General features: G+C 39.8%; 2 protein-coding genes and 1 long non-coding RNA gene across 3 annotated transcripts in view; 1 reads left to right on the forward strand and 2 right to left on the reverse strand.

Moving 5' to 3' along the window:
• LOC145443197 (uncharacterized) overlaps window positions 1–4058 on the reverse strand; it is a 550061-nt gene extending 546003 nt beyond the window's left edge. Inside the window, exon 1 of the mRNA XM_080321189.1 lies at window positions 4033–4058. The gene's annotated coding sequence lies outside the window, so the exon portion shown is untranslated. The remainder of the gene's footprint in view (window positions 1–4032) is intronic.
• LOC145443209 (uncharacterized) overlaps window positions 1–23949 on the forward strand; it is a 451826-nt gene that overhangs the window by 358508 nt on the left and 69369 nt on the right. The gene's annotated exons all lie outside the window — the stretch shown is intronic.
• The window catches only part of LOC145443194 (uncharacterized), a 267709-nt gene that overhangs the window by 130293 nt on the left and 113467 nt on the right, over window positions 1–23949 (reverse strand). The gene's annotated exons all lie outside the window — the stretch shown is intronic.

A 23949-nucleotide genomic window follows, 5' to 3' on the forward strand; every position in this document is an offset into this window, starting at 1 on the left:
TCACAGTTATTTGCAAAATGATAACATTCGCGTAAATGTAGGAGGGGGGGCCCTTTAGCTAATGGCAAAATAGATAGAGATCATCAAATCAAAGTGAGCTCTTGCAACTAGTGCAGAAATTTAATGATCGACTACTGCTTACGGTACCATATTCTACATTGGTGCATGGATTTTTGGGGTTATTCGTAAAATGATTACTAAAAAATGAGAATTGATGATTGACCTGTTTTACGGTACAATACCATATTCTTTATGGATACAAGGATTCCGCGGTTATTCATAAAATGGTAATACTTGAATAAAGCGCGTAAACCGGAGAAATAGTTGGAAAAAGCGCGTAAACCGAAGCGGGGGGGCCCTCGAAAGCGCGTAAATCAACCAGGGGGGGCCCTAGGCGACCGCCTACCTCGCCTACCCCAAAAGCCACCACTGCACATACATTTCTTATGGCTCGATTTTGGATGACACAGATTCTGTTTAAATTCGTCTGATTGGCCTTCCCCCATACACATAATCCATAAAGCAGATGGGTGTGAAATAATGAGAAATATATGGTTCTCAAGGTCTGTCTAGGGTGAGAATGTCTCAGTCTCGCTAGAATTCCGGCCGCAGCAGATAGCTTTTTACATAGATTGGAAATGTGGGTCTTCCATTTAAGATTGGAGTCAATGATAATTCCCAGAAATCTTGTATGGGTTGAGGGTGCAATAATGACATCAGATACCCTTAGTGAAAAAGTTGAGGTAGCTCTACAATTGAAGACCAGTACCTGAGTCTTAGTTGGATTAATGGTTAGTCGGTTGGCTTTCATCCAAGCAGTCATCTTACAAATCTCGGAATTAGCTTTGGTTTGTAGAGAGGTCAAGTCTGTAGCAGATATAAGTACACAAGTATCATCAGCAAATAGGACCGAGGTCTCTGAGATACATGCAGCAACATCATTGATATAAAGACTGAATAGTAGGGGTCCTAAAACGGAGCCCTGTGGTACACCACACAATATGTCACCCTTTTCAGAAGGTAGGTGATCCTTACCGTAAACATATTGACATCGATTGGTAAGATAGCTTGTAATCAAATCCAAGGCTACACCTCTGATACCATGATACCATAACACGAGAGTTTACTTATAAGTATTGAATGATTGACAGAGTCGAAAGACTTTTTTTATATCAAGAAAAACAACACATGAAATCATACCAGAGTTGTGTCTCTGATAAATTTTTGAAGTAAGGGCAAGAATTGCTTGATTTGTGTCAAGATTTTGTCGGAAGCCAAACTGGTTGTCTAGTATGACAGAGTGAGCATCGAGGAAGCTGGTAAGTCGTCGATGTAGTAGCTTTTCAAAAATTGTTGACAAGGATGGTAGGAGAGATATGGGGCGGTAGTTGTTAACATTGTTTTTATCACCTGACTTGAAAATAGTGACAACCTTGGCAACCTTCAATGCATCTGGAAATATCCCTAATGAAATAGAACTGTTGAAAAAATGGCCCAGGTGTCTAGAGACCTAAGGAAAAATCAATTTTAGTAGTTTAATAGGAATTCGATCACATCCTTCTGCTTTGTCATTCTTGAGTGAGTACTGAGTACGCTAAGATAATCATTTCCTCTTCTGTGGTCGGAGAGAGAAGTATCGAGTTGGGAACACTGCGAACAGCTGCTGTAGGGGAATCATTGCTTGGCGGCACTTTGGATGCTAGGTTATTACCGATAGAACAGAAATGTTTATTGAATAAGGAGGCTATGTCGTGAGAATGAGAAGTCGGTACTCCCTGCTCATTTGTAATGGTCGATGGCAGTGTACCTTTAGCCGAAGGACGATTTATTATGCTATTGATAGTTTTCCAGGTTTGCTTAGGATCGGTTTTATTTCTGTGAAACAGCTGATAATAATACGTCCGTTTTGCTTTAGCTTTGATCCTGGAAAGTGCTTTGGCATACTCTTGGTATTCAATTTTGGATTCGTCTGAGCCTAGTGATATCCATTTTCTATGAAGACTATTTCGTTTTTTTAATGGCCCTAAGAATACTGGCAGTTATCCAAGGTTTCAGCAGCAATTTTCTTTTTTTCTACCCAGTTTTTGTAGAGGCATATGTCGATCGATTAGTATCTTCACTACTGACAAGAAATGTTCGAATGACTGATTGAAGTTGCCATGGCAAAGAGTGGAAAGTTCATTGGATGAGAAGAATTCCTCTACATCATCTTTCAGAAGTTCACATGCTTCAGAATGCATACTATGAATGCATATTATCTTTTTGACGTTTTTTTGACAACTTAACCTGAGCTAGAACAGGGTAGTGATCCGTCATAACATAGTCTAACACCATAGGTCTTATATTAATAATGGAAAGATTGGTGTATATGTGATCAATAATGGTGGAAGAGGTAGCTGTGACTCTAGTGGGTTTTGAAATAACGGATGCAACTCCTTTAGATCGTAGCATAAGTAGATAGTCCTGGTGCGGCGCTAAATCTGATAGGTGATCAATATTGATGTCTCCCATTATGAAAAATTGGATGTTTCTTTGCTGCAGTTTGTTGAGAGTACTACTGAGTTCACTTGTGAATTCTGAAATATTGAAGTTAGGGTGACGATAGATGACACCAACAACAGTATGCTTATTTCTAATTCTAGGATTAGAAATTTCCACCCATAATTGTTCAACACCACTGCACGTCAAGTCATATTCACGAACCTGTTCGGAGTTGATATAGGACTTTAGGTAAAGTCCTACACCACCAGCCATTCCCTGTGTAGGAGAATTTAGGTAGTAGTAGCCGTTGATATCAATTGAGGTATTTGGTTCACCTTTTAGCTTAGTTTCCGATATGGCAATCAAGCAAGGTATACTATTTAAGCTAGCAATCACATCACTCAGCTCATCCAAATGACAAGGCAAGGACCTTATGTTAAGGTGAATCATTGTAAACTGTTCATATTCTTGGACTTGACTTAAAATAGGCAATAAATGGTCACGCGTAGTCACAATACAGTCACTAATATTTGGGTATTGCATATCCTGGAAATTGGGGGAACCGTCAGCATTGATTTCGTTTGGAGAAGACATAAAGATAAATGCTCGATAAGAAAATAATGATTTGAGCGTCGTTGCGCAGCTTTTCTAGGGTTTCGTAAGAATCAATGAAAATAGATTTTGTGTTATCGAGAAGTCTGAATTTTTTTTACCATTGACCACCCAACAGTGCTTGTATCCTAGAGATTTACCCAGCTTGCGAGTCTTTGAGTGGAGCACTCTTCTGAACTTTGTCAAGTTTTCGTTGATACAGAGATTCTCAAAGCCAGGCAAGTTATCGTGGATGCTCCGAAGTTCTTTTCTTTTTTGCAGGAGTTGTGATCTGATTTTGGAGTTTCTGAACTTTATGAGAGCCAATAGAGCTTGTTTGTCTGCAGTTTTCGACGATTGTTTGAGTCGGTAAGAGCACTCAAGGTCACTGGGTTGGATATCCTGTCCAATCCTTCCTCTGATATCAATTATTTCTTTTTCCAAATTCTCGTTTTCTTTTTCAGGTAATCCACTGATCACCAAGGAATCGTTCCGCTGATTCTGTTCGAGTTCGTCGATCATTTGGCAATTGCTGTGGAGTAGTCCTCTCAGATTCTGATTGTCCAGAGTGATTGCTTCAACTTTTGATTCAATTCTTTCAGCCTAGTGTCCTGGGCTTCCAGTTTGGATTTCAAAGTGTCCTGAAATCCTCTTATTTCGTATAGACTATTTTCTGTTTCTTTATTTTGATGAATTATATGATCCATCTAATCATGGAGCAAACTGATGGCATTGGTGTCTTTGTCTTGATTTTTGGAGATAGCAGAATCAAGATGGTTTTCCACCCTTCTTTCCACCAGAGGTTTTAGTTCCTGTACAAGTTTCTTGAGTAAACGGTTTTCGCTGTTGTCGATTTTAGTTGCAAGTTGTTTGGTTATTTCTTTCAGCTTCTTTGATATCTCTGGATGCATATCAAGTTGCAGAGCAGCCAGTTGTTATACTAGTTGTTATACTATGCACCTTAATACAACCAAATACTCCAATGAAGAAGAAGAAGTGCGATCCGTTCAACATGGAAAGGTCGTCGGAACATGTGAAAACGGAAGACAAAACTAGGTACGCCAGAAGACTTTCAATTATTATTTAGGGGTCCTACCTTTTCCAACGCACCTGACTCGATCAGCTCAACCGGTAAATCTGATTACGTGAGCAGATAGATCATTAAAATGGATAGCGATATACCGACTCTATCATGAATTATAAAAAATTCTCGAACTGCGCGCGATCAGGCGACACACCCACTTGAAGGACACCAATTTAGATGACTAGCATCGGCAAAAAGCGTCTAGCCCAAGGGGGTGTGGGGGGCGAAGCCCCCCAGAAGCTTGACTTATCGCCCTATGGGGGCCTGGTTGCGCAGTGCTGTCCAAAAGCCTGCGCAGTGAGTTGGCGTGTTTGCGCAGACTCGTGAAAAATTAGAGGGAACATTGGTCACGAGCCGCCACTGGTACTAAAGAAAATTGAAAAACCCAACGTAATCTGGCACCAGCACGCAGTGTATGAAATTGGGACAAAAATAAAACAAATAAATGAGGGACTGTACAAAATTACAGAACCCCATAATTACCCAGAGGTGATTAGTAACGAAGTACTTCTACTTTTTCGAAGTGCTCAAGTAGTTTTCCTTTTCCTCTACTTCTAGTACTTACTCAAGTAGACCTGATTTTTGCTACTTCTACTTTGCTACTCTACCTCAACTATTTTGTGATCTACTTACTTTCCGCTATTTTCAGTTTATCAAGTAGAAGTATTTCAATCTACCAATAAGAAAGATAACCTGAGAAATTTCGGGGCTGTTTTCACGGAGTATCAACATTAAATTCTCAAAGTTGAATAAAGCTAAGAATTTTTGGCGCGCTTCGCGCGCAGTGGATACGGAGTGACCAGTATGGTTTCACGAAAGTATCGGTTAATTTCACGAAAGTATCGGTTAATATAATTTAGGTAACGGGTTGGCGTGGTTCCGTTCACACCACATTGTCGCCCTTCACCCATATGAAATAATTTATCGCAGTATATATGGCTCATCATTACGTTTGAAACTGACGTTTAGCAATCGTAATCTAGCAAGTCCATGGCGTGTCCTGATCTCGAAAAGTGAACTCTGACTTTTTATTTAGTTTTAGAGCTGTTTTAGCATACCACATTTGAAACTTTCTGGACGAAAGGCATGAAATACATGTTCCCCTTTTAGAAGTAGTATTTATATTTCAATTTTAATTCCCAGTGTCATATACTTTGAGTTATTAAATAGTATATTCATATTGAAATGAACCCGAATATTTTCGGCTGACACTCGTCAGGGGTAATCGTCAGCAACTAGTAGAGAATTGGAAAGAACATTGTATATCAACAATCGTATCACAAAATATGACGTCACCAGCATGAAATTTCGAATGAGAGAGCGTTCAATGTACTATTTTTAGGTGGTGCACGAACTCCTTTTGTTGACAGAGTTTTGGTTGGTGTATTTTGATAAAAGTTGATTCCAAGGCACACAAATGGAATTGTGGACGGCCTCGCCCTACGATTCGAAATCGGTCGTCTCGATAATTATTCGCACAAATCGGATTATCCAACAGATGTTTGCCGATGGCAGAATTAATGGCTTTTGATCGATCAGCATCAATCTTAAGTGGATGAGTTAAGGGTGAGCTTTTGACATCGCGTGACGCACGTGTTCTGATAAATCTGGGGACATGTTGGTTTATGCGGTCCTGCAGACGTCTTGACGTTCTTCCCACGTAGCCACAATCACAGTGGCACCTATATTCGTACACTACATTACTTTGTTGAAGTGCAGGAAGCACGTTTTTGCGTGTTGAAGGGAGCAGTTATGTTGTTGCAAAAATCACATTGGTTTTGACTGTGTCGTAACATTTACCGACAGCAGAAATCAATTGTTTTTCAAAGCGGGTGGAAATGGGGCCAATCAACGGTAGATGGATATAAACATCTTTTATTGTTCGTGCGGTGGGCTCTGTTCGTTTTTCTGCGTTGAATTGTTCGTTTTTCTGCGTTGAATTGCGTTAATTTCCTCTCCATGCCGCGGCTGATGACGTGTTCAGGGTAACCGTTATCAAGTAAGATTTTTCGGATGTAGTCAAGTTCTAAACTCAGTTTGTTACCCGAACATATCATCAACGCTCTATGCACGAGTGTGCCTATGAGGTTAATTTTTCTGCGTCGAGGACTGAATGAATTCCAGCGAAGGTATTGGCCTGTGAATGTCGGTTTCCTGAAAACAGACGTTTCAAATTTGTTGGTATTGCGCTTTTCAACTAATACGTCCAGAAATGATAATGAGTTATTGCGTTCTTTTTCTATTATGAAATGCAAGGCCGGGTGAAGCGAGTTTAAGCGAATGAGAAATTGGTCACACTACGATTCATTCCCGAATATGACAAATGTAACATCTACGTATCGGCGGTACAATAGTGGTTTGGCGGACTCGCGCTGGGAGAGAAGCTCTCCCTCGTAATACCCTACGAAAATGTTGGCCAAAATAGGTCCCAGGGGACTACCCATGGCTAAGCCGTCTATTTGGCGAAACATGACCTCGTTAAAGCTAAATTCCACGGAGCAAGTTGCCGCTTGTAAAAGTTCAACTAAGACGTTACGCGGGATTGATGGTGGTGGTAGTAGTTAGTATGATCGGTCGTGAGGTGCGTGGGGTTCTTATGGGCGGGGTGGCGAGCTAACGAGAAACCGGGGGTGGCGAACTAACGTTTTCATCTTATGGCGGGGGTGGCGAACTAACGTTTCGTCTTATGGCGGGGGTGGCGAACTAACGTTTTCGTCTTATGGGCGGGGTGGCGAGCTAACGCGAAACCGGGGGTGGCGAACTAACGTTTTCGTCTTATGGCGGGGGTGGCGAACTAACGTTTTCGTCTTATGGCGGGGGTGGCATGCTAACGTTTTCGTCTTATGGCGGGGGTGGTGAGCGGCTGTTATTTCTTATGGCGGCGGCGGCAAGCGGCTATTGTGTCTTGTGGTCGCACGGTAACCCTTTTCAGCATAGACAGCGGTCGCACGCGGCTTCGTTGTTGGCATGTCGTACTTCGTGTTGAATATGTATCAAGTAAATAGTCATGTGAATGAACCTTTGTTAATGTGTATATCGTCGTGTATTATTACAGGGTCTCTACTGATTCGCCATGTGTTCTTACGGACGCGGTCGTGATTCGTACTTTCAGGCATCTCTCGCGTGGTGTTGAATATGTACGAGTCACCAACAATAACCGCGCAAACGGAAACGTGGCTTGTTGTGAGGATTAAGCAGTGCGACCTATATTTCGAATGACCTGCGTGCTGAATTGTTTCACGGCCAACCGCTACTATCGAATATTACACTAGACCAGTCAGTGCGAAATAGTTTGATCGTAAATTATGATATATGATGTCGCAGTTTAGTTGTGCCAAATGACCGATCGTGTTCTCTTTCGCTATTGATTGCTAGCTGAATATTACTTTCGGCTTATTCGCTGTTTCGCGCCTACAGAATAGTCTGCTGTTCACAACCGCAACTTCATCGCGATAGCACAATTTTCACACCTCGATCAGTAGAACAACACTGCGCTAACCCAGTTGTCGAAACACATAGGTCATGCATTTTACGTGAAATGAAATATTGTATTGTGGTATACAAATATGCAAACTATTCTTTCAATTCGACAAGTCTAGTTAACTGATCGATTTTCAAGCTGCCGACACAGTTTTTAACACGAGTGAGTTGATATTTCTTCCCGGGTACGAGCGAGGCTTTGTTCCATTGATCCAAAACCACCTCGCCAGTATCATCCTTCAATGTAAAACTGTATAATTTCAACTCCTTTCCGGCACCAGAATTGACCATCTTCTCCTCTCGAGAAACACAAGTAGCGGCGATCGAGACGTATTCATCTTTATTTCCGTATACCGATTCACAGGTCAATAATGGGTATTCTTCAGTCGTATGTCTCGATTTTCCATGTAGAGTTACTGACGAAGCCCGTCCCAGTAATACAGCAGGTTTTCCAGTAAACTTGTCAATTTGAACCCAACCGGATTTGACCATGAGTTTTTTTCGTTTGGTGAATGCTTTCTCGATGTTCCCGAACAAATCACGATTGAAACACGTGAAAGATATCTCTTCGTTATTGCCGTCGATGAATATACCTTTGAGATATTGGCTAACGCCACCTCTTTTGGGTGATGAGACGAATTTGACACCGACGTGAAAATTTGAAGTTGCTCCGACTTGCATAGTGTTGACGCTGTTCGATGTCATATCGTTTGATAAAGTGTCAACTTGAAATGTAACTCACTACACAAATCAAGTTGAATCGTATTTGAATGTATTGATTCGACCCAACTCAAATCCTATTAACGCGATCTGTTGAATCGAACGTAACCTGAATATTACTGACGCCAACATTCACCCTCATCGGATCATTCACACATTCCACGCCGCTGTTTTAACACTTATAGAATCAATACCAACTATCTCTAACCCGATAATATTCAATCATTTTGGTAATTTGCCAACTTTAAATCCATTCGCGGGATGTACTAAAGGTAAATCCAAATAATCCAGAATGAAATATTTGGACTTTGAAATAGGATTGACAAACATGACTACCAACTTTGATCCAGCCACATTTCAAACTCAAAAGAATTATTCACAACATTAACAATTGTTAAAAATCTAGTTTCACTTACTTGATTATATCATTACAACTCACAAATTTGAATTAATTCATCCTGGTTGTATTCGTATGCTCTATCTTTTTATTCAATTGTAAAGGTTGTTACTATTCTGAAGACAAAGTATTTACTAATCGGCGCATATACGATTTGACTTGGACATATTATATTTTGAGTATACGAGATTTGAATGGCCGAACAATAACCGAGAATTAATTTATCACAAATAAATCCGTATATTACAGCGTAAAAGATATTGGGGGGTCAGCAACTCTGTACGGTCGTAGTTACAACCACATTAACTAATCTACCCAGGCAACTCGTCATGATCATTCCTGAAATCAACACAAACACGACCACTGACTTGAGTTAACCGCGAAACACCATCAAGTTTTAAATCCGCTTGCAGCTGACGGATTATTCGAATGCATCGATGGGGAATATTATTGAACTCGTCGGTATTGTTACTTCAACAAATTACACCGACTGCGAAAGTTAATATCGAATGGTAAGACTTGATCACATATTTGTTGATCACAGACATGACGAAAAAAAACATTACCGAGATTTTATAAACTAGTCATATTACTCTACACATCTATCAATATCAAAATGCGAGTCATCCAACTTTTCTACTAAAGTAACATTGCACTTTCGGATTCGAATTCGGTATAGTCATACAAATTGTATTAAATCCAACATCAAAACAAAAGGAATTTTTTTTTAGTTTATTGAAATCAAATCATTCGTCTTCGACTTGTGCTTTTCTAGATTACCCGCGACAATTCGTTTCGAGTGAGTTGTAACCAAAGTCAAGATATCTTTGTGTCCACAGATATGGAAGATGAATATAGCTAACACAATCACGAATCGACGTTTCAGAGTATTTCACGGGCGTAATAAACTTGTTAGTGTCACCTATCTAAAAGTACGCACGCGTTCGATTTCCATACCGACTGTTGTGATGTTTAGGATTCGCTTACAATAACCACGGGTGAGGATTTAACATCAATGTCGTTACTGTCGGAATTTGCGACAGAGAATTGAAACATATGCACTTTACAGAGTGTGAAAATATCACTTTGAGTATCGAGTACCGTTCGAAGCTAGCGATCAATTCTTAATCATTTCAGTAACTCCCCATTGTGCGTGCTAAATGTAAAATATCGCGAGGTTATACACTCTAAGACTTTGATTATTGTAAAAGTAAATTGTGATATGTTTGTTAGATGCATCCAATTCAACTAGAAGTGTCTAGTATCCAACAGTCGTAATATCAAAAAAGTACTTGCTACGCTGTAATCCACTTAACGTGTTTTGTATTGTTGTTCATTTGTAGTATTGATTGTTTTTGAACCCTCAAATAATAATTCCCGACATGAAACTAAGCCGCCGAAAGTCGTTACCATCACAAAGAAACAATTTGCACGATGTTTACTAAATGTATCCTATAGCTAGGTGTACTGGAATTATTTGTAAAACACACACACACACACACACACACACACACACGATCAGAGAAATTGGAAATTTTTCCGTTGTCATTCGCTAAAGTAAATGTCATCACAATACTCTGTCACTAAAAGACGTTACTTGGACGTGCTTGAATTCTAGACATAGTTCTGATTTACCCAACACAAGACCCAAGGACAACCCTAGTTTCAGCCGAACACAGATATCCAAAATATCACACACTTCGCTATTCCTAAAGCACAAACACACGATACAAAATAATACTTGTTGTGTTGTTGCGGCATCATCACTCAACAATATCACCCTCAATACAAATGATGTTTATGTGTAACATGCTATTGATTTGAACCACACCCACCTGACGGAAGAGGATTTACTCAATCTTTACAAAATGGATATTGACCAACATCACATCACCGGATTGTATCTGTTTCGCTGGATATGAGTTATGTTAGTTTAACAGTAAACAAATTTCACCCTCTTGGATTATGAACTCAATGCGTTAGCAGTCATTCAATATTTTGTTTGTGTCAACTAGTTACTTGGTATGTTACTCCACAACTCTTACAAAAGTACGAAGGATATTAACATCGCACTAAGTAATTAACTTTACTCGATATTCTCGCATTACGAAACTAAAGAATGGTTGGTTAGACTCTACAAACTGTTTCGATATCACAAGACCTTTTTTGTCTGAATGGGTGTTCATGTGTCTTAAGAACCAAATAGTTCAACACAGCACTAGTACCAACAGAAACATCAGAGTTGTTTACACAAAAGTTTGTATGCGTGCAGTATGCGAATACCATGTGTAAGTCCAGCACAATTGTGGTATCCATCCGGGTTTAGTTAACACAATTTACGACACCGAGGTCACCTCATCTTTCGTAAGACAACAAACCAACCAAGGTTTCAGGATATGTCCGTGTCATAGCAATAAATCAGCTACTCCAACAACAGAGTACATATGTTTTCTAGTTACGGCGCTTACATCTTACACACAAATCAATCTACTTTGCTAACAAAAAGTGCTGGGTCATCAAGTGATTACCCTAACAACAAAACAGCTAAACGTACTATCATACAAAATGGTCGTTATAGTCACCAACGGTACATGGTACAAGTAACAAGTCTCGAGAATCCAGTTATTGAAAATACATGAAAGTGTTTCTCCTGCGCCAAGTCGTTATGTTGACGAAAGCGTATATTGTAATATCATGATCGATTTGCATTCGTCGGTCACAAAATGTCACTACTCTAAATAATTATTTTTCACTCAAACACAAACGCATACTTGTCGCCAATCGTTTTCATCAAGCACGAGTTCAAGAAACCTGCTACGACATGAATTGTTATTTTTTTATGTTGTGTAAATAGGTAATAATTAATTTTAGTAACACTATATCAACATCATCTAGTTGCGCGAATAGATTTACACGTGGTCTTGTGGTTTTAATCGAAGTATACAGCACGGTCTAATGTAGAGTCATCTCTACTGTACAGCAACTCGGTAATCGAAATGCATTAAAATTTAAACAACGATCTTGTTTCGTCGCACCAAAAATATGTTTACTATCGCGATACTCTGCACAGGCCGTGTAAATCCTTTTCACACTCGTAATAGTATACCAACAGCTACCGGCGACAACGTTTAACAATACCAACGACACTAAAAAACGATACCTACCCAAGTAAAATTACCATTTTCACCTGGAGGTCGGTCGTTACCCGAGTAGAAATACCATTGTCCTTTGGCGATTTATCGTTTACCCAGTGTAACAATCCCCTTTTCACTTGGAAATATATTTTTGACCTGGATAACAAACCCCTTTTCACTTGGAAATCTATTTTTACCCTGGATAACAAACCTTTTTCACTTGGAAATATATTTTTTCTCTTGGTAACAAACCTTTTTCACTTGGAAATATATTTTTTCTCTGGGTAACAAACCCCTTTTTATTTGGAAATCTATTTTTTCTCTGGGTAACAAACCTTTTTCACTTGGAAATATATTTTTTCTCTGGTTAACAAACCTTTTTCACTTGGAAATATATTTTTTCTCTGGTTAACAAACCTTTTTCACTTGGAAATATATTTTTTCTCTGGGTAACAAACCTTTTTCACTTGGAAATATATTTTTTCCCCGGGTAACAAACCTTTTTCCCTGAGCAACAAACCATTTTCACTTGGTGGTCCGTCGTTTACCCGAGTAAAAATATCATTTTCCTTTAGAGATCCGGCGTTTACCCAGTGTAACAATACATTTTCACTTGGAAATCTGTCATTTACCTGAGTACCAATACCGTTTCACTTGGAAATCTATCATTTTCCTGGGTAACAATACCATTTTCGTTTTGAAATCTAACCACCACACCGGGTCAATTTGATATTTTTGGATATTGTTACAACGGACAGTGACAACATATACACCAACAGCGACTCCGATACATTTGTGTAATCGCATTTTCACTTGTTCTGGTGCATCCCATCAAAATCGACGGTTAGCCACACACACACACACACACACACACAATAACAACGCGCTATTTCGATATGACTGCAATGTCCGGGTTCGTGCTTTAGATTTTCCAGAATCAATCCGTCTAAAGTTGTAATCCCCCCCGACTTTGTTAACTGGTTGATACACGGATAACAATCTTCGGAAAATGTAGGAACGCATGCTACCCATCGTGCGCACGATTCCAGGTTACTTGTGATTAATTTCCTTGCTCACACTATACAGATTATACGTACAGGGATATGTAGCGGTAATCGGTTTGGTCAATACATATCGCCCCATCCAGTATGGAATTACAAACCCAATACAGGCCAGTTCATAACCGGATCCGGATATTCAATGCAAAGCGATAAAGCAGAACCAATGACCAAATGTAATTAAACATATAGATTCACAACCCTTGATTTTTTTTTCGTGAAAAATGACAATACATATCGAATATACTTTACGATTGTTCAACCCTACCAAGTATTCACGTAAATGTGGTTTATGACATTACATACAATGTGTCGGTGTACAAATGTTGGGTGTTTATGCACACATCGGTATGACCCATAGGCAACATCATCATACCCTCCAGGACTTCAGTCAACTACCATTGGTCTCTCGATACAGCGAACGATACAGTATGCAACACATATCATTAGAGTGATATATCCACAGGTAAATATGGGACCTGGCCACAATAATTGTACGACGCCGACAAATCGATGCACGCAAGGTGTGGTTGATAATAATTGTTTCATGCGTCAAAGAGACAGCACTCTCTTGTAAAGGTTAACAGATCCCGCAGAAACACTCCATTTCGGATTACATTACCAAATCGATTTCAAACTTAAACCGAATCACTGGTGTTGAGAGTAGCGATACCCGATTTTTCGAATATTCATATAGACTTAGTGCGCGATCAGTAACGACACTTATAAACATTGTGAATATTAGTAATTCGAGTCGTGTCTATCTTGTGATGTTTCAAGTTGCTAAAACCATCGAGTGAATCAGTGAACGGATAGTAATCTCGGTTAAATCTCGATACAATTATTGTGGCCAGTCCCCATATTTACCTGTGGATATATCACTCTAATGATATGTGTTGCATACTGTATCGTTCGCTGTATCGAGAGACCAATGGTAGTTGACTGAAGTCCTGGAGGGTATGATGATGTTGCCTATGGGTCATACCGATGTGTGCATAAACACCCAACATTTGTACACCGACACATTGTATGTAATGTCATAAACCACATTTACGTGAATACTTGGTAGGGTTGAACAATCGTAAAGTATATTCGATATGTATTGTCATTTTTCACGAAAAAAAAATCAAGGGTTGTGAATCTATATGTTTAATTACATTTGGTCATTGGTTCTGCTTTATCGCTTTGCATTGAATATCCGGATCCGGTTATGAACTGGCCTGTATTGGGTTTGTAATTCCATACTGGATGGGGCGATATGTATTGACCAAACCGATTACCGCTACATATCCCTGTACGTATAATCTGTATAGTGTGAGCAAGGAAATTAATCACAAGTAACCTGGAATCGTGCGCACGATGGGTAGCATGCGTTCCTACATTTTCCGAAGATTGTTATCCGTGTATCAACCAGTTAACAAAGTCGGGGGGGATTACAACTTTAGACGGATTGATTCTGGAAAATCTAAAGCACGAACCCGGACATTGCAGTCATATCGAAATAGCGCGTTGTTATTGTGTGTGTGTGTGTGTGTGTGTGTGGCTAACCGTCGATTTTGATGGGATGCACCAGAACAAGTGAAAATGCGATTACACAAATGTATCGGAGTCGCTGTTGGTGTATATGTTGTCACTGTCCGTTGTAACAATATCCAAAAATATCAAATTGACCCGGTGTGGTGGTTAGATTTCAAAACGAAAATGGTATTGTTACCCAGGAAAATGATAGATTTCCAAGTGAAACGGTATTGGTACTCAGGTAAATGACAGATTTCCAAGTGAAAATGTATTGTTACACTGGGTAAACGCCGGATCTCTAAAGGAAAATGATATTTTTACTCGGGTAAACGACGGACCACCAAGTGAAAATGGTTTGTTGCTCAGGGAAAAAGGTTTGTTACCCGGGGAAAAAATATATTTCCAAGTGAAAAAGGTTTGTTACCCAGAGAAAAAATATATTTCCAAGTGAAAAAGGTTTGTTAACCAGAGAAAAAATATATTTCCAAGTGAAAAAGGTTTGTTAACCAGAGAAAAAATATATTTCCAAGTGAAAAAGGTTTGTTACCCAGAGAAAAAATAGATTTCCAAAGGAAAAGGGGTTTGTTACCCAGAGAAAAAATATATTTCCAAGTGAAAAAGGTTTGTTACCAAGAGAAAAAATATATTTCCAAGTGAAAAAGGTTTGTTATCCAGGGTAAAAATAGATTTCCAAGTGAAAAGGGGTTTGTTATCCAGGTCAAAAATATATTTCCAAGTGAAAAGGGGATTGTTACACTGGGTAAACGATAAATCGCCAAAGGACAATGGTATTTCTACTCGGGTAACGACCGACCTCCAGGTGAAAATGGTAATTTTACTTGGGTAGGTATCGTTTTTTAGTGTCGTTGGTATTGTTAAACGTTGTCGCCGGTAGCTGTTGGTATACTATTACGAGTGTGAAAAGGATTTACACGGCCTGTGCAGAGTATCGCGATAGTAAACATATTTTTGGTGCGACGAAACAAGATCGTTGTTTAAATTTTAATGCATTTCGATTACCGAGTTGCTGTACAGTAGAGATGACTCTACATTAGACCGTGCTGTATACTTCGATTAAAACCACAAGACCACGTGTAAATCTATTCGCGCAACTAGATGATGTTGATATAGTGTTACTAAAATTAATTATTACCTATTTACACAACATAAAAAAATAACAATTCATGTCGTAGCAGGTTTCTTGAACTCGTGCTTGATGAAAACGATTGGCGACAAGTATGCGTTTGTGTTTGAGTGAAAAATAATTATTTAGAGTAGTGACATTTTGTGACCGACGAATGCAAATCGATCATGATATTACAATATACGCTTTCGTCAACATAACGACTTGGCGCAGGAGAAACACTTTCATGTATTTTCAATAACTGGATTCTCGAGACTTGTTACTTGTACCATGTACCGTTGGTGACTATAACGACCATTTTGTATGATAGTACGTTTAGCTGTTTTGTTGTTAGGGTAATCACTTGATGACCCAGCACTTTTTGTTAGCAAAGTAGATTGATTTGTGTGTAAGATGTAAGCGCCGTAACTAGAAAACATATGTACTCTGTTGTTGGAGTAGCTGATTTATTGCTATGACACGGACATATCCTGAAACCTTGGTTGGTTTGTTGTCTTACGAAAGATGAGGTGACCTCGGTGTCGTAAATTGTGTTAACTAAACCCGGATGGATACCACAATTGTGCTGGACTTACACATGGTATTCGCATACTGCACGCATACAAACTTTTGTGTAAACAACTCTGATGTTTCTGTTGGTACTAGTGCTGTGTTGAACTATTTGGTTCTTAAGACACATGAACTATTTGGTTCTTAAGACACATGAACACCCATTCAGACAAAAAAGGTCTTGTGATATCGAAACAGTTTGTAGAGTCTAACCAACCATTCTTTAGTTTCGTAATGCGAGAATATCGAGTAAAGTTAATTACTTAGTGCGATGTTAATATCCTTCGTACTTTTGTAAGAGTTGTGGAGTAACATACCAAGTAACTAGTTGACACAAACAAAATATTGAATGACTGCTAACGCATTGAGTTCATAATCCAAGAGGGTGAAATTTGTTTACTGTTAAACTAACATAACTCATATCCAGCGAAACAGATACAATCCGGTGATGTGATGTTGGTCAATATCCATTTTGTAAAGATTGAGTAAATCCTCTTCCGTCAGGTGGGTGTGGTTCAAATCAATAGCATGTTACACATAAACATCATTTGTATTGAGGGTGATATTGTTGAGTGATGATGCCGCAACAACACAACAAGTATTATTTTGTATCGTGTGTTTGTGCTTTAGGAATAGCGAAGTGTGTGATATTTTGGATATCTGTGTTCGGCTGAAACTAGGGTTGTCCTTGGGTCTTGTGTTGGGTAAATCAGAACTATGTCTAGAATTCAAGCACGTCCAAGTAACGTCTTTTAGTGACAGAGTATTGTGATGACATTTACTTTAGCGAATGACAACGGAAAAATTTCCAATTTCTCTGATCGTGTGTGTGTGTGTGTGTGTGTGTGTGTGTGTGTGTTTTACAAATAATTCCAGTACACCTAGCTATAGGATACATTTAGTAAACATCGTGCAAATTGTTTCTTTGTGATGGTAACGACTTTCGGCGGCTTAGTTTCATGTCGGGAATTATTATTTGAGGGTTCAAAAACAATCAATACTACAAATGAACAACAATACAAAACACGTTAAGTGGATTACAGCGTAGCAAGTACTTTTTTGATATTACGACTGTTGGATACTAGACACTTCTAGTTGAATTGGATGCATCTAACAAACATATCACAATTTACTTTTACAATAATCAAAGTCTTAGAGTGTATAACCTCGCGATATTTTACATTTAGCACGCACAATGGGGAGTTACTGAAATGATTAAGAATTGATCGCTAGCTTCGAACGGTACTCGATACTCAAAGTGATATTTTCACACTCTGTAAAGTGCATATGTTTCAATTCTCTGTCGCAAATTCCGACAGTAACGACATTGATGTTAAATCCTCACCCGTGGTTATTGTAAGCGAATCCTAAACATCACAACAGTCGGTATGGAAATCGAACGCGTGCGTACTTTTAGATAGGTGACACTAACAAGTTTATTACGCCCGTGAAATACTCTGAAACGTCGATTCGTGATTGTGTTAGCTATATTCATCTTCCATATCTGTGGACACAAAGATATCTTGACTTTGGTTACAACTCACTCGAAACGAATTGTCGCGGGTAATCTAGAAAAGCACAAGTCGAAGACGAATGATTTGATTTCAATAAACTAAAAAAAATTCCTTTTGTTTTGATGTTGGATTTAATACAATTTGTATGACTATACCGAATTCGAATCCGAAAGTGCAATGTTACTTTAGTAGAAAAATTGGATGACTCGCATTTTGATATTGATAGATGTGTAGAGTAATATGACTAGTTTATAAAATCTCGGTAATGTTTTTTTTCGTCATGTCTGTGATCAACAAATATGTGATCAAGTCTTACCATTCGATATTAACTTTCGCAGTCGGTGTAATTTGTTGAAGTAACAATACCGACGAGTTCAATAATATTCCCCATCGATGCATTCGAATAATCCGTCAGCTGCAAGCGGATTTAAAACTTGATGGTGTTTCGCGGTTAACTCAAGTCAGTGGTCGTGTTTGTGTTGATTTCAGGAATGATCATGACGAGTTGCCTGGGTAGATTAGTTAATGTGGTTGTAACTACGACCGTACAGAGTTGCTGACCCCCCAATATCTTTTACGCTGTAATATACGGATTTATTTGTGATAAATTAATTCTCAGTTATTGTTCGGCCATTCAAATCTCGTATACTCAAAATATAATATGTCCAAGTCAAATCGTATATGCGCCGATTAGTAAATACTTTGTCTTCAGAATAGTAACAACCTTTACAATTGAATAAAAAGATAGAGCATACGAATACAACCAGGATGAATTAATTCAAATTTGTGAGTTGTAATGATATAATCAAGTAAGTGAAACTAGATTTTTAACAATTGTTAATGTTGTGAATAATTCTTTTGAGTTTGAAATGTGGCTGGATCAAAGTTGGTAGTCATGTTTGTCAATCCTATTTCAAAGTCCAAATATTTCATTCTGGATTATTTGGATTTACCTTTAGTACATCCCGCGAATGGATTTAAAGTTGGCAAATTACCAAAATGATTGAATATTATCGGGTTAGAGATAGTTGGTATTGATTCTATAAGTGTTAAAACAGCGGCGTGGAATGTGTGAATGATCCGATGAGGGTGAATGTTGGCGTCAGTAATATTCAGGTTACGTTCGATTCAACAGATCGCGTTAATAGGATTTGAGTTGGGTCGAATCAATACATTCAAATACGATTCAACTTGATTTGTGTAGTGAGTTACATTTCAAGTTGACACTTTATCAAACGATATGACATCGAACAGCGTCAACACTATGCAAGTCGGAGCAACTTCAAATTTTCACGTCGGTGTCAAATTCGTCTCATCACCCAAAAGAGGTGGCGTTAGCCAATATCTCAAAGGTATATTCATCGACGGCAATAACGAAGAGATATCTTTCACGTGTTTCAATCGTGATTTGTTCGGGAACATCGAGAAAGCATTCACCAAACGAAAAAAACTCATGGTCAAATCCGGTTGGGTTCAAATTGACAAGTTTACTGGAAAACCTGCTGTATTACTGGGACGGGCTTCGTCAGTAACTCTACATGGAAAATCGAGACATACGACTGAAGAATACCCATTATTGACCTGTGAATCGGTATACGGAAATAAAGATGAATACGTCTCGATCGCCGCTACTTGTGTTTCTCGAGAGGAGAAGATGGTCAATTCTGGTGCCGGAAAGGAGTTGAAATTATACAGTTTTACATTGAAGGATGATACTGGCGAGGTGGTTTTGGATCAATGGAACAAAGCCTCGCTCGTACCCGGGAAGAAATATCAACTCACTCGTGTTAAAAACTGTGTCGGCAGCTTGAAAATCGATCAGTTAACTAGACTTGTCGAATTGAAAGAATAGTTTGCATATTTGTATACCACAATACAATATTTCATTTCACGTAAAATGCATGACCTATGTGTTTCGACAACTGGGTTAGCGCAGTGTTGTTCTACTGATCGAGGTGTGAAAATTGTGCTATCGCGATGAAGTTGCGGTTGTGAACAGCAGACTATTCTGTAGGCGCGAAACAGCGAATAAGCCGAAAGTAATATTCAGCTAGCAATCAATAGCGAAAGAGAACACGATCGGTCATTTGGCACAACTAAACTGCGACATCATATATCATAATTTACGATCAAACTATTTCGCACTGACTGGTCTAGTGTAATATTCGATAGTAGCGGTTGGCCGTGAAACAATTCAGCACGCAGGTCATTCGAAATATAGGTCGCACTGCTTAATCCTCACAACAAGCCACGTTTCCGTTTGCGCGGTTATTGTTGGTGACTCGTACATATTCAACACCACGCGAGAGATGCCTGAAAGTACGAATCACGACCGCGCCCGTAAGAACACATGGCGAATCAGTAGAGACCCTGTAATAATACACGACGATATACACATTAACAAAGGTTCATTCACATGACTATTTACTTGATACATATTCAACACGAAGTACGACATGCCAACAACGAAGCCGCGTGCGACCGCTGTCTATGCTGAAAAGGGTTACCGTGCGACCACAAGACACAATAGCCGCTTGCCGCCGCCGCCATAAGAAATAACAGCCGCTCACCACCCCCGCCATAAGACGAAAACGTTAGCATGCCACCCCCGCCATAAGACGAAAACGTTAGTTCGCCACCCCCGCCATAAGACGAAAACGTTAGTTCGCCACCCCCGGTTTCGCGTTAGCTCGCCACCCCGCCCATATGACGAAAACGTTAGTTCACCACCCCCGCCATAAGACGAAACGTTAGTTCGCCACCCCCGCCATAAGACGAAAACGTTAGTTCGCCACCCCCGGTTTCGCGTTAGCTCGCCACCCCGCCCATAAGAACCCCACGCACCTCACGACCGATTATACTAACTACTGGTGGTAACTTACCACCGGACAGCGCGTTGGCACAAATATCAATAGTCTCATGCGGCGGAACGTTCGTAAAAAGACTAGAGATATCAAATGAGCTCAGAAACACGTCTGGATTCGGCAAATCCAGGTTTCGTATTTCACCAGCGAACGTGAACAAATCGCGAACACATTCCGTGCCGTACAATTCCCGAACCGGTTCCAAAATGTCAATAAGCCATTTTGCCAGCTGATGGTGAGCAGACCCGATCATGGAAAGTATAGGTCTCACTGGGACATTGTCTTTGTGAGTTTTTGGCAGTCCGTACATGCGTGGTCTTTGCGATCCCGTCGGTCTGATGGCGCTGTATGTTTCTGCCGTTAGGACACCGTTTTTCTTCAATGTCAGCAAACGGTTTGTCAGTCGTCTTTCAATTTTAGGTGTATTCAATTTTAGGTGTATTATCAAATTCCGAAACTTTGAGTTATAATTAATATTAGAGCCCGACCGATTATCGGCTCGCCGATAATATCGAGTCGATATCACGCTTGGAGAGAAATATCGGTATCGGCCATTAAAGGTAAAAAAATATCCGCCATTTTCGTGACGTCACAACATGGTGGCAGGGAGTCAGAGAAGTCGATAAAAGACGTGAGGACGGTAAATTATAAAAATAGATGGGCAAGCTGCATACAATGCATACTACATACAGGCAGTAGGCATGCCTATCTGAAAAATATTATAGATAACTAACCACCGTTATGGCCCACTGACTTCGTGGGAATCCCCTGCAGTAATCGATGATCGATCACCATGAAGACAGAGAGCAGCTGGATCTGGATGGATAGTTGTCTGCAGAAGATTTCAGTCAGTAAGAGAGATGAGAACTTCAATCATGCTGGACTGACCCTCGTGATGATAGAGAAAAGCGTCACGTCGAAACATTTATCTGAAGATAGTGCTATTGGTTCGGTACCAACAGAGCTAATTATACCAGTAATGTATGAAGTCGTCTGACTGAGGCCTGCGGGGCCACCATGATAGGAAATATGCCAGCATAGAGGGCAAGAAAATCAAGCAAACGTGGAGTAAAGCCAATAATTGATACGAAAATTTTTGATTCCATGATGACATTGGCCAATTATTATTGATCAATTGATTGTTGAAGTGCTGGTCATGGTCAAGGCCTAAGGGGATGGGTGGAGCAGTTGCAGACGTGGACAGTTTGAGTAGATTTGCTCATTCTCTTAAGCTATTTGTTAATGATGTGGTGAAGGCTCCAGGTGCACTGCCAGAAGAATATGAATATTTAGTGAAACCATGAAGGAAAGATCCCCTGCAAGGGAGCGGTGGAACCGAAATGAAGAAAGATTTCCAATTCTTGCTGTGCCACTAACTATGGTACCAAGTGAAAGACTGCTCACTGTGTTTAGTACTATATACATCATTTATGGAAGACTACAGAAGTTCACCATGATAGGAAATATGCCAGCATAGAGGGCAAGAAAATCAAGCAAACGTGGAGTAAAGCCAATAATTGATACGAAAATTTTTGATTCCATGATGACATTGGCCAATTATTATTGATCAATTGATTGTTGAAGTGCTGGTCATGGTCAAGGCCTAAGGGGATGGGTGGAGCAGTTGCAGACGTGGACAGTTTGAGTAGATTTGCTCATTCTCTTAAGCTATTTGTTAATGATGTGGTGAAGGCTCCAGGTGCACTGCCAGAAGAATATGAATATTTAGTGAAACCATGAAGGAAAGATCCCCTGCAAGGGAGCGGTGGAACCGAAATGAAGAAAGATTTCCAATTCTTGCTGTGCCACTAACTATGGTACCAAGTGAAAGACTGCTCACTGTGTTTAGTACTATATACATCATTTATGGAAGACTACAGAAGTTCACTCCTTGGAGAAAGGGCCGAGAAATTGTGCTTCTTGAACTGTAATCTGCAACTGCTGGATTGGAGCTTTTTTGATATATTTTTATAGCCCCTAAATCATTTATTTCATGTTCAAGCATATCAATGGCTGCAAAGTTGTTGAAACAAATGCTCTGAGGTGTTAAATATGGGCCTTGAGCTAGATTCCACATCTTTTGAATATCGGCTGAATATATCGGGGTTATCGGTGGAGGCACTGGATATCGGTCTTATCGGTATCGGCTCAGAAATCCAATATCGGTCGGGCTCTAATTAATATCAGTTCTTTTATCTGGATTACATACATATTAAAATATAAAAGCAAATGTAGTAATGCCTTTAATTTCCGGAAATAAAGCTACACAATATGGCATTTTTACGGTCCACCATATTTTTATCAACGTTAATCGCCTAAAGTGTTTATATCGTATCCTATACAATTTCTCCGTATTGCTGTTCGACTAAACTACGGGCCTTATAATATGGGAAATGGCGACGTACCATGCTATTTTCTAAACCATGCTGTTCGAGAAAACAGAGGATTAGTATCGTGTAGAGGCCTTTGTTCAGATAGGAAGTTTATTCACTCAGTCGTACTCAACAACCCAGCAGCGACGAGACCAAACACAAAGAGACACACCTTGCATGAAATCACTAGAGCATCCCAAGGGCGCCAACCCAGATAGGGGGCGCACGAGGGCTGCCACATCACCCTCCCATCAATTTTGAGAGGTGCTACTCAAGTAGACTCTCACAACAAAATACAAGCAATAACCAAGCAACAAGCACAAAGCGAGAAAAAAAAATAATAAAACTTTCACATAACATAGTCATTAAACCGAGAGGGCATTTGTCTGCTACGATCGGGCAGGACACTCGGTATCTCTTCCGACACAGCAATGTCGGTGTCACTGACTGAATCGTTTTCCAGAGCTGGAAGTGAGTCAACATCATCTATGTAAGGATGTAGATTATCCACATGCACAATGCGATATCGTTCGGAGTCCACATGTTTTATCCGATACAGGAATTGTTCGATTCGCTCTGACACTAGCCATGGGCCAGTCCAACCCGACCTCAGTTTTGACTTTGCTGGTGGATGGAAGTACCAGCACAAACTACCAGTTTCCAAAATCAAGGGTTTAACAGATGGATCGAAGTTTCTGGACTGGCGGATAGCAGACTTACTCAGTTGCTCACGGGCATACGCAAAAGCATCAGCACTAGCAATGTCAAACCACATGACAAACTCAGTATAACAACGATAGGCAGTGTTACGTGGTGGTTTACCGAACATAATATCAACAGGAAGGGATATCTCTCTTCCTAAAAACAAACGATTAGGGGTATAACCAGTGGATGCATGCACTGATGACCTGTAAGCCATGGATAAATAAGGTAAATGTTCATACCAGTTGTCTTGGGCACTGTTCACAAAACTTTTGAGCATTTGCAGATAAACCCGATTGTTCCTTTCTGTGAGCCCGTCTGATCTAGGGTGATAGGGAGTA

This window comes from Botryllus schlosseri, chromosome 7 (genome assembly GCF_051294905.1).
Source record: "Botryllus schlosseri isolate E-star chromosome 7, Bs_hap1, whole genome shotgun sequence".
In the NCBI taxonomy this organism is placed as follows: domain Eukaryota; kingdom Metazoa; phylum Chordata; class Ascidiacea; order Stolidobranchia; family Styelidae; genus Botryllus; species Botryllus schlosseri.